Raw genomic sequence first — 11514 nt, 5'->3', positions numbered from 1 at the left:
TACATGGCTCTGGTGGGATGTGCCCTGTCTTGCTGGGTCCATGGCTGGATAAAATGGTAGTTCTGACCAGCGTGGGTGATCAGGGGGCTGCAGAGATTGACAGACAAGGGAGGCAAGGAGCATCGCTGGGCTAAGTGACCGCTGAAGCTGGGGTGGGGACTACATATCCCCAGTGATGAGGAGGGTGAGGTGACCAGTGGGCTGGTGTCTTAAAGGTGCTTAGCTAATGTCAAGGATCAGGGCCTGCAGCAGAGCCGGCTCTGGGGAACCTGCCGAACACAGCTGGCCTGCATTGGCTACCCTGCCTGACTGGTGGCAAGAGTCAGCAGACCAGCTCTTAAACCCAGCAGCTGTTTGGTTGCTGCTCAAAGCGTTCGCCCACAGCTGTGATAGCTTCTGGGCGCACTTGTGCCCAGCCCTGCTCCTGCCTTGGACCTAGCCCTGCTCCTGCTTTGCCTTTTCCAGTTCTGACCCTGGGCTCCTATTCCTGGCTCCCAACTCCTGTACTAACCACTAGGTGTGACTCTCACTCCAGCCAGTAGGCATGACCGCCCACATCTGACAACGAAGAGGAATAGGGTGAAAGCAAGCGTGGGAAATCTGCTTACATGGGAAACCTATAAGCCCGTGGAGGGGCCTCCTAAGGGAAGCAGGGGAAGGCTTGTGTGGGCCATTTGTGGGCATGAGGCCCTGAGAGTGGCTAGACTGTGGGGCACACTCCCACCTTGTCAGGACCCGCGGGCTAGCTCCCCTTGCAGTCCTGTGGTGCTGTGGCTGCCATGGACGCAAGTTTGCTGTTAGCCAGCAGTTTACGGTGTGAAACTCGTCTTCTGCTGTCAGTGCTGTGGGGGCTGGCAGGGCTGCCAATTGCCTGCCTCTGCCTCCTTGGCGTGCTTCCTGTACCAGCCGCATGACTGAGGTAGGCTAGAGCAAGGAACTAAACAGGGATTAAAAAGATGGGGAGGAGGGAAGCCGCAGTGCTCGTGAATGTGGCTGCTGGTGCTTTGAGGTTGGGGTTACACCTGAACCAGGCTCTGTCTTCAGAGCCCCTCTGATGCAGTCCCACTCCCTTTCCTGGATCTTCCAGCATATGGCTGCTGCAGTCACGGACCAGCCCCTTCCTGCTCCCACTATCGCTGCTGCGGTTGGGGGCCGTGCGGGGAGACGTCGTTTCTGGCTCGGGCAGCAGCCGGGGAGGTGCCGGCCAGCGCAGGCTTCCCGAATGTTTTGCTGTTGGAGAAACGGACGGAATCAGTTTCGCAGCCCGGCTTGAGCTGCCAGTGAAAACGGAATTCTGCTTTGCCCTTGGGCCAGAGCCCTCTTGATGGGAGGGAGGAATGGATGTGGAAAGGTAGGGTTTTAAAGCAGGTGGGTAGTCTCTATACGGCATGATGGACCATGTCGGTATCTTCTACACCCCCTGGCCAGAGAAATCACTGCAGGCCCCACAGCTCCTCCCATGCTCAGCCTGCATGTCCCATGTGGTACAGCGGCACCTCCTGAGATCGGAGCCCCCCGTGTGCTAAGTGATGCACAAACGTGTGCCAAGAGCTGGCCCGTGCCCCAAGCAGCTGATGGTCTGTGCAGACAAAGGGAGGGGTTCCTGTCCTTGACAGATGGGAACAGAAAGATGAAGGGACTTGCCCAAAGTCACTGGGGGAGTCAGACATGGTTACAGTTTGAACCCAGATCTCCTGGGAGCAGGAGATCTCATGGTTCAGGGTTTCAGCTGGCCACCAGCAAGGGAATTTCCCCCCCCCAATGCATTGTGGGAGGGCTTTTTTTAATCCTTCCTTGGCCATGGCTGGAGAAGGGACACTGGGTGGGGTGGGCCAGGGCTCTGTGGTGGCACTGAGCGGTCACTCTCCCAGGCGCTTGGCTGGCTGCTTCTCGTCCACAGGCTCAGTGTCTAGCCGATCGCCCAGGTCAGAATGGCAGGGACCGTGGTGGTTTTTGCCTTGCTCTGCTGCTTGGGGTGCGGGTCGCTTGCTGAGATCATCTGGGTCTTTCTCACTCAATTCCTTGCCATTGCAGGGGCCTGGGGCACTGGTGCATCTCGGTTTCTCCTGTTCTGTCCCTGTGACGCAGCCTGTGGTCTCCAGCTGGTTGGTGGGGGTGGTGTGTGGATGCTGGTGGCCTTTGATGTACAGGGGGCCAGATTGGATGAGCTCATGGTGGCTTCGGGCCTTGAACTCTATGACTCTGACTCCTGCGGCCTGCTAGCCCTTCCTATCTGTACAAACAGTGCTAGTCCTCTTCGCCCATCCCGTACAATGCTGTGTGATAACCTCCCGCTACGCCTTCTTGTGGGATATGCTGGTTCACTGAGTGATCTTTGACCTACCACTCAGCCCTGCTACTGGGCCTTCAAGCCAAAGCTTGATTCCTGCCGCAGCCCTCAAACATTATCCCCATATTACAAAGGGGGGGTGGGGACAGAGACAGCTGGGGGCCGTGACCCCAGGCGACAGTCTTTGGCACAGCTAGGAAGAAAGCCCAGTTGTAGACACGTGAATGCTAAGTGCATTAGATACACAGTGAGATCTGGCTCCCCTGCTAGGAATCTAACAACAAGATCAGGTCCCCTCCTTTTCCACCCCATCCATCTTATAGTCTGCAGTCTTGGTATGGTGCTGCCAAGCTGGGACCCTTTGCAACCCCCCCCTTTGCCCCCCAACTCTGATCAAACTTCTAGTTCCAGCCTCTCCCTCCCTATGCCCCTGCATCTCCTGTCCCCTCTAACTCTCACTCTCCCAGTCCTCAGCCCACCTCAATGGCGCAGGCTGGCGGAGCAGAGGGGCATGGCCAGGCCTTGGCAACGGCTCTCCGGAATAAATCAGCGGGCTGGCTCGGGTAGGGGCAGGGATGCCCTCTGTCCCCTTAGCACAGGGGTGTCCAGCTGGTGGCTCCGGAGCCCCATGCGGCTCTTCAGCAGTTACTGTGCGGCTCCTTGTCTAGGCACCGACTCCGGGGCTGGAGTTACAGGCGCCAACTTTCCCATGTGCAGGGGGGGCTCACTGCTCACTGCCCCCCACTCCACCCCTTCCCGCCCCTCCCCTGATCGATCGGGAGGGGCGGGGAGGGAGGGGGCGGGGCTGCCGGTGGGTGGGAGGCGCTGGGGGCTGGAGGAGGGGGAGCAGATGGGGGGCTGCTGACGTATTCCTGTGGCTCTTTGGCAATGAACACTGGTAAATTCTGGCTCCTTCTCCAGCTGGGGTGGGCCACCCCTGCCTTGGCAGGTGAGGGAGGGGTTAGGAAAACAAGCCCTTAAATCTGCAGCTCGTGGCTGTGTTCAAAGCAAGGCTAGGCCAGGCTGGCATGAGCTCCTCGCACTCCAGCGCTGCTGGATCAGCGTGGGGGTTAGTTTGGGAGCTTTCCCCGTGGGCCGGCAGCTCCCAGCCTGACTCTCTGGGGCTGGCTTCCAGTAGCGGCTGCAGACACGCACCTGTTTTTCTTGTGGAGTTCAGGGCTCAGAAGAGGGGGATGCAGCGGTGCCTAGGATAAGGGCTGTGTGAGCAGGTTCTTCCCACAATGCCCCTCAATCCTGACCCCCCAGCTCTGCCAGCGCCCCTCAGGCCCAAGCGGCAGGCCCAGTGCCGGGCTCCTCGCAGGCTGCTGTGGATGCTCCTCAGTCATAACCTGCAGCTCCTCCGCTTCTGTTCCAGGACTGCTCCCTCCTCCTGCTCTGCTCATATGCCTCACTCCCACGTGCAGCACCTTGCGCTGATCCTGCCCGGCTCACTCGTGCTTTGCCAATGCACCTGAAGTCTGCACCGAGGGCCCATTCCGGGCCCGCCACAGCACCCGGGCGAGGGGCTACACGCCTGGCCTTCAGCTCTCTGCAATTCCGGCCGCGGTTTTCTCTGCTGAGATCACCAGTGGTGCCAAACTCTGGTTTGGGCAAGTGCCCAGCGGGGGACTTTTGTCTCTTGGGATCGTGCTCCATGGCCCAAGGCAGGGCTATGAGCGCAGTGTCTGGCTCTCAGGCCTGGGATTTGTTTCTCACTGACGCTCTTCCAGCAGCTGGTTCCACTCTGTTAGTTGCCAAGATCCACGTGTGTCTAACAAGATCTCTGCACCCCCTTGCTGCCTCTTTCAAACTGCTGGCAGAACACGGAGCCTGGCACTTCATAAACTAAACAGAAGGATCGATGGTCTTTGCAACTCTCTGGACTAGGTATTTTCCAGCTCTGTCGTCGCTCGAGCTCTAATCCAGCCGGGCGACGGAAGAAATGGGAGTGGCTGGACGGGGAGCCACGGGCAGGCTTGCTGGAGAGAAATTGGCATTTTGGGGCTGCTGGAATGGAATTTCCCTCTCTCCCTGCCAAAGCGATACCCGGAGATGCTTGTTTTTCTCTTTTTTCCATTCAGCTTAATCTGATGCAGCAGGAGGGAAGCTGCCCCAGGCTCCACGTGCCCTACGGGGTGTGTCCGTCTCATGCATGGCATTACCACTGTCCTAGCCTGCAGCACCCTGCAGGGGTGTATCCCCATCCCAGCTGCATCTTGCCTGGTCAGTGGCTGTCACTCCTGCCTGTGCCACCTCTTGCTTTGATCCCCTTCTTGTCTGGACCTGCTGCCAGGATCATGATCTCCCCCTTCTCCTTGGTGCACCCCAGCCCTCACCGGCACCACGGGGAGCTGCACCTTCAGGGCCAGCATTTCCACCCACTCCCTCCGGACCCGTCACCGTGACGCTGTCTGCTGCAAGGTGGGGCTCCCGGCATGGTACCCCCATGCCGTGCTCGTTGTGTGTCCATCATCGCCACGTCCCGTGTGCACTAGCGAAGGGCCCTGCCCTGGCTGCGGAGCTGCTGCACAATGATGGATGGTGACCAGTTTCTCGGGATTGGGACTCTGTAAATGTTGGTTTCGTTCAGCAGTTGCCTGTAGAGGAAATTAGCTGGAGGAGTAAAGAACGGCTCAAGACAGGCCCACCCCAAAACAAATGCTTGAAGGTTGAAGGCAGGGACATCGATTGCCAAGGGACAAGGGGAGCAGTTGCCCTCGGACCTTTGTTTGCCCCTTCCCCCGGTTTTCACCCAATTTTGCAGGATATAATCTAATCCCATGTAATGTTCTATGTGCTGACGTAACTTTGCCCCCCATTGCATTTTTCTGAGACCACGCCAGGGCAGGAGAGGCCTGGGACCCAGAGCTCAGAAGGATGCTAGCCATGTATAAAGGGGGGCGGAATTGGTGAGGACCTGTTGGAGGAGGAATCTGGCTGTGACACAGGTATCTGCGGGGGTGTCTGAAGAAGCTATGCCTGCCTAGGGCACCACTGTGGGATGGTTACGCCTTGGGGAAGACAGATGTTTGTGGACTGTCTGTCGTTTTCTCTAAATGTCCCGTTCCTAGTGATAAAATAGCCGAGACTGTTGCTTTCACAAGCTGGGGGTGCGGACGCTGCTCACCACTGGCCACAGACGCCATCAGGGGGTTTATTCCAGCTGGGTAAGCAGGGTGCTGTGGCCCAGGCTGCGAGTGGGAGACTCTGGGGTTCTACCCCAGGGAAAGTCCCAGCACGAGGAGTGCACTCAGAGAGACTCGCTAGGGGACCGGGGCTGTGGGTGCAACAAGCCCTGTGGCCGGCACAGGCCCCACGCGCTTCCTCTGTTTACGTTCCTGGCTGGCTCGGCTCGTCTTCCTCCAGCTGCCGGGACAGGAAAGATCCTCTCGCTGGGTTCTGCCCCAGGCCGTGCCAGCCCAGACCCCCATCTGGGAGCTGCTGCCAGCCCCGGGGTATGCACTTTAGATGCCATGACAGAGCCTTGTGAATCCCTGGCTACGCTCGCCCGTCAGCCGGGCATGCACCAGGGCAGGCTCCAGAGGAGGCCGAGGAGTTGTAATGGCTCTGAGCTGGTAATTCGACGAGGGCTCCAGTTCTCTAACAAGCAGCAGTTGGCTGCCTGGTGACGCCGCATGCGACTGGCCAGAGCGTGCCACGGCTCCTGGGATGCTGGGGACGTGACTATCCCTGCGCTGGAGGGAACTGGGGTCCAGAGTGCCTGGAAGAAACATCTGAGCTGAGCATTAAGCAGAGCTAGGCCAGGGAGTCAGAGGAGGCTCCTAGGGGAAGATCAGGGCTGCTTTGTTTTCCCCAAGGGGTGCTCCTAGATCAGCTGGGCCGGGGACTTTAGGACTAGGCATGGATGCTCAGGATAGGGTCGGAAGCAGGTTCCCAATGGATTTGGGTCCCGAAGAGGCTGGGTTGTGGTTGTGAAGTGCTTTGGATCCAGGTCTTGTTATATCAACGCTCTGAGGATTCCGGGTTTGGAGCCAACTCCAGTTTCCCAGCCACCAGAGCGGTGGGAAGCCAGGCGAGCTCTGTTGGTCTCTTGAAACCTGAGCAGCCTGATTCCCTGGCTCCAGGCAAATCCCCTGGGGCAATGCCTTCCTGGAGCTGTTTCCAGCCCCCAGACGGTAGGATGGCCTAGCTGAAGGTTTGAGGACCGGTCAGGTTCAGCAGCTGATCTGGGAGTAGGATTCTGAGCTGCCTCCGAAAGGGTCTGCACAGATGAACCTCCCCAGCCACAGACCCCACACCTTCCCTTTCCCCTCCCCTGGGCCTTGGAGGGAAAAGCAAATGCGCCCAATTCCATCCCCATCTCCAGCTTCACAGCTGCTGCGGCGGGTATCCTGCTGCTTCCAGGGGCACCGTGAAAGACAATGCGGCTGTGAAGTACCGAGGGATGTCGGCCTCCAGGACGCACAGTGCTGTGGGTTGGAGACACCTTTGTGTGGGTTGGGGGTCTCTGGAGTTTGGGGGGTACACAGCCTGTCCCCTTTGTGTAGGTTGGGGGTCTCTGGAGTTTGGGGGGTACACAGCCTGTCCCCTTTGTGTGGGATGGGAGTCTCTGGAGTTTGGGGGTACACAGCCCCTCTCCTCTCAGTCTGGGGTGAGCTGTGCGGGGGGGCGGGCTGGGAGGAAGTCTAATGGGAAGCAGGTGGAGTCTGTGCAGCTAGCCAGCCCCTCCTAAGCTGGTTAGTGGGGGACAGTTCCAAGTGATGGGGATGCCCTGACGCGGGGGCGTCCTGTCAGGTTCCAGATAAGGCCGAGAAGCAGGTTCTGAGATTACCATTAATATTCATTAAGTGTGAACCGGGCGGTTGTAAAGTGAGCTCTCTGTTCATTTAGCTGTCACTGCGCAAAGAAATATGAGCTGTTCCAGAGCCTGGCTGGAGCTTGGCCAGGAGCAAGGCCTGGCCCCTCTCCTCCCTTCCATCACGGAGCCGGTGCCATGGAGATTCTGCTTAGCTGGAGACACGCGAGCTGCCTCGATTTCTTCTTCGCTGTCTTGTCATCTCTGCTCACTAGAGACAGGGCCTGGCCTCCAGATTCACCCCACCACCCCCACAGTGTGGTGGTCCAGGTTAACAGCCGTCACGTCTCAGCTACTGTATGTACATGCAGTGAGAGCGCACCCCTGCTCCCAAGAGCTTAGTTGAAATAGACCAGGCTGCGTCGTCATCCCCCTCTTCCAAAGGGGGAAACCGAGGCACAGAGTGATTCGGTGAGTTGCCCGAGGTCCCAGAGGGAGTCTGGGAGAGCTGGGAACTGAACCCCGGTTTCCTGAGCCCTTGCCTTAACCATGAGGCTACCCTCCTTCTCCGCCTAGATCCGTGGCCTGAGCTCATCTCTGCTGCCCGCCCAACACAATGACGCCCTCGCTTTCCGGCGGCTCCCAGACGATTCCCTGCGCCAAGGCTGCGGTCACCGATGGGCCCAGGGTGGCACCCGGCTGCCTGATGAGAGGGGGAGGGGAGGAGGTGGATGACTTTTCACGGACATTTGCACTCCTGTTCGCTGCGCTCGCACCTTCCCGACGGGGCGGCCGCGTGCGATTCCCACCGGGCCCGATAGCATTTGCATGTAGGTGGGCTCACCCGGTTCTGTGCTGCTGCCCGGCCCGAGGGGGCCGCTCTTCTACGCCCTGCGCGTGGCCGGGTCAGGATGGGCGCGCGTGCGAGGGGAAAAACTCCCCTCTAAGGATGGCAAGGGGCCGATGGGAGGCGAAACTCCAAAAGCAGCTCTGCCCAAAGGGGCTGCTGCCTGCCAACTCTTGCGTGGCTCCGGACGGGGTCTGATCTCCCACCACGAGCTTGTGTTGAGATGTGTTAAGCTGAAGTGCAGAAGGAGATTTCCTCCTTGGATTGAGAGTCCCCCAGCTCCGTTAGAGACACCCCCACCCCGAGGGCTGGCTTAGCCCATGGGCCTGGAAGCTGCGGCTTCTCTTCCCCCCACCCCTCCGCCCCCCCGGGTTGGAGCTAAGCTGCTGGTGCCGCCTGTCCACAGCTGCTTTGAGTTTCTGCAGCGTTCCAGTCAGAGCTTGTGTGTGCTGGCGGCTGGGATGTATAAACGGCTTTCTGGGAGATTGGAGATGATTCAGCCAGTTATTAATTCTTGGAGTCGGGCCTAAGGCACTCGGCCCGCTTCTCCCTGCTGAATTCCCTAGCCCGGCCGAGATGAAATATCCCCGCTCTCCAAATTATCCAGCTCTCGGCTGGTCAGGGAAGGTTAGGTGCTGTCCATCTGGTACAGATCATGAATCCATCCGGGCCTCCGGTAATGGGGAGGAGAGGGCCCCTTTGTCTTCCACGGGATGTGCAACCGGGATCCCAGGGAGTGTTTAACCCAGCGGTTCTCAAACTGTGGGTCGGGGCCTCAGAGTGGGTCGCGATATTTTAATGGGGTCACCAGGGCTGGCGTTAGACTTCCTGGGGCTGAAATCGAAGCCTGAGGGCTTCAACTCTGGGCAGCGGGGCTTGGGCTTCGGCTTCAGCCCCGGGCAACAGAGCCCAGGTTACAGGGCCCCAGCCCGGGGCTGTAGTCCTTGGGCTTTGGCCCCTCCAGCCCGGGGCAGCAGGGCTCTGCCAGGCTCAGGCTTCAGTCCCTCCCCTGGGGTTGTGTAGTTACTTTTGTTGTCAGAAGAGGGTCACGGTGCAATAAAGTTTGAGAACCCGTGCTGCCCATACGTGACACCAAGGGCCAGGGTTAGCACACTGGAGAGGCTCCACCTATGACCACCGTGTACATCAAAGGCCTGATCCAAAGCCCCCTCATAGATTGTCACCTGGGGTTTTACCACCATCTTGTCTGTCCCTGGAGGTTAAAAGGCCCGTCGACACCAGCATTTGCACCATGGCTAATACGCCAGGCCACTGGCTGAGTTGTTGGCAGAGGGGATTGAACCTGCGCCCTCCAGATCTAAAGCTACGAGCGCCTTCCGCCGGCTCTAAAACACTCCCCTCCGTCAACCAATGCCGTGGCAGCCAAAGCTGCGAGAATAGCTGGTTTCTCTCTTCGCTAGCTGAACAGCAAATGTTGAAACCATGTTTGGAGGAACAAATGTTTTGTTGCATGTAGTGGTTATTTTAAACCTTTTAAAATAATCGAATAAAGTTGAAGGAAAATTTGAAATGACGGGGCGTTTTGAACCAAAAAGTGTGTGTGTGTGTGTTTTCAACCAGGAAAAACCAGCACAAATTCACGGAACATTTCAGTCGACCTCAATCTGGATTTTTTTTTATGAAAAACATTTTAGCTGAAACATATTGCCCAGCCCTATTCATGGGGTCTAGGTGGGCGTGTTCACGCTGCATTATAAACCTGGGCGTGTGGGACCTGGGCTTGTGGACTCTGTGTTTCCAAGTCGGCCCTTGAGCATCCACACTGCACTGTAAACCTGGGTGTGCCGTTGTGCACCCAGGTCTCGCAGCCATGCTAACCTGTCCGTACTGTGTTACACAGACCGTCTGACTTGGGTCTATGGCTTGGCCTGTGCCCACACTGCAAAAGGACAGGGCTTGGACCCAAGGCACAGCCGGACTCAAGATCTGACCCACCCCACTAGCAGGGTCCTCAAGCCCTCGTCTTGAGTGCTTGCTGACCCAAGTCAGACTGATTGCTGTGTGGAGGGAAGCTGGGGGCTTGGGCTCAAACCCGAGTCTGGGCTTAGTGTGCAGTGTAGACGTAACCTGTGTGGCCCCAGCTGCCTCTGCCGGGGACAGAGCGCTGCACTGAGTGGATGTGGATTACGCTGCCACCAATGAAGCTGCACCAGGAGTGAATTAAGCATCTGAATTTCCCTAGTGCAGATGTATGATAGTGTGTATTACCTGATCCATAAAGGAAGTGAGTCGGTTTACTGCTGCCATCAACAGCTTCTGGTCCTTTAGCTCCAGCTGGAGAGGCTCTGGTCCTTAATTTCTTAAAAGGCCCCAGTTTAATCCCTCTGCTGTGCAAGGGGGTGGTTGTCTCAGAAAAACAGTCCAGAAGTGGAGTGACAGTCCCATTGAAATGCAAGGACTTTCACTTGACTTCATGGTACTCTGGGCTCCTCAGGACTGGAGTTCCCCACGAGTGGGTGCTTCTGTCTCTGGGTGCCATTTTTCTTTCTGAATTTATCTTTAGCTTTTAATCTCTCCTAATCCAGCCAAGGTCCCTGCTCTGAAATGACGGCCCTCTCGCCAAGCCAAGGTATGGAACAGAATCTTCTTGACCTGAGCTCTGTTCTCCTGGCCTGGAAACCCAGACCAGCTTACAGAGTGAAGCAGAACATTTTGGGGTAGGAGGGTGGATTTCGGGTTAAGGGTCTGGCCTGGGACTCAGGGGATCTGAGTATAATTCCCAGTTCTGCCACAGACACACTGTGTGACCATGGGCAAATCACTGAATCTCTCTGGGCCTCGGTCCCCACTGATAAAGTTGTTGTTGTTTCGGGTGTGTTGCTGCCTTCTCTTTGTGCCTCAGTTTCCCCCATCTCCATGCTACAGATGGGCAGAGGTTAGGGATTTACTGCCTGTGTTTCTCCTTGCCACACAAAGTGATTGGCCAGGCCTTGGCTAGTGGTGCCGGAAGAGTTTCAGTTTCTTTAGTGATCTTGTATTTCCCCCAAAAGGGAGAGTTTGCGGGGTGGGGGGCTGCTGATCTTGGAGAAATGTGGTTGTGTTTATTGGGAACTGGAGCCCTGTGCAGCTTGAATTTATTCCCCTTGTAAAGCCTGCCGGGGTCCTGGCGAGATAAGGTAGGATTGAGTAGTTAATGCTGCAGAAACCACAAGAAAGAGCTCTGGCTTTCATCTCAGCCCAGAGGCTCAGGTAGCGGCAAAGGGAAGCAGACAGGCTACTGGGAGCATTTCTGACACCCACATCCGTCAGGGGGCTATGTGCTTGGGAACTGCAGCTGCAGATGGCCAACCCCAGCCCAGGCCCACTGCACTTCCTTGCGGCATTTCAGTCAGTGGGCCGGGGTCCTTCCCCGTCTCCTCCCCTTTCCCGTCCGGCTCCCGCCAAATTTCCTTTGTCAGTCAAACTCCTGGCCTGGCTCTGCTGACTCTGGATCCCGAGGTCCTTTGGAGAGGCGAGCAAAATGGAAGCGGTGCCTGTATGCCTCTCGCCTCGCTGGCCTGGCTCCCAGGCCTCTGTTCTGTCCACTGCTTTCCAGGTCCTGAAATAGCTCCCAGGAGTCCTAGGGTTAGAGCAGGGGGCTGGGAGCTCAGATTCCTGGAC

Source organism: Eretmochelys imbricata, chromosome 21 (assembly GCF_965152235.1).
Source record: "Eretmochelys imbricata isolate rEreImb1 chromosome 21, rEreImb1.hap1, whole genome shotgun sequence".
Lineage (NCBI taxonomy): Eukaryota > Metazoa > Chordata > Testudines > Cheloniidae > Eretmochelys > Eretmochelys imbricata.
The sequence above is the reverse complement of the archived record's forward strand: the minus strand, read 5'-3'. Positions refer to the sequence as shown.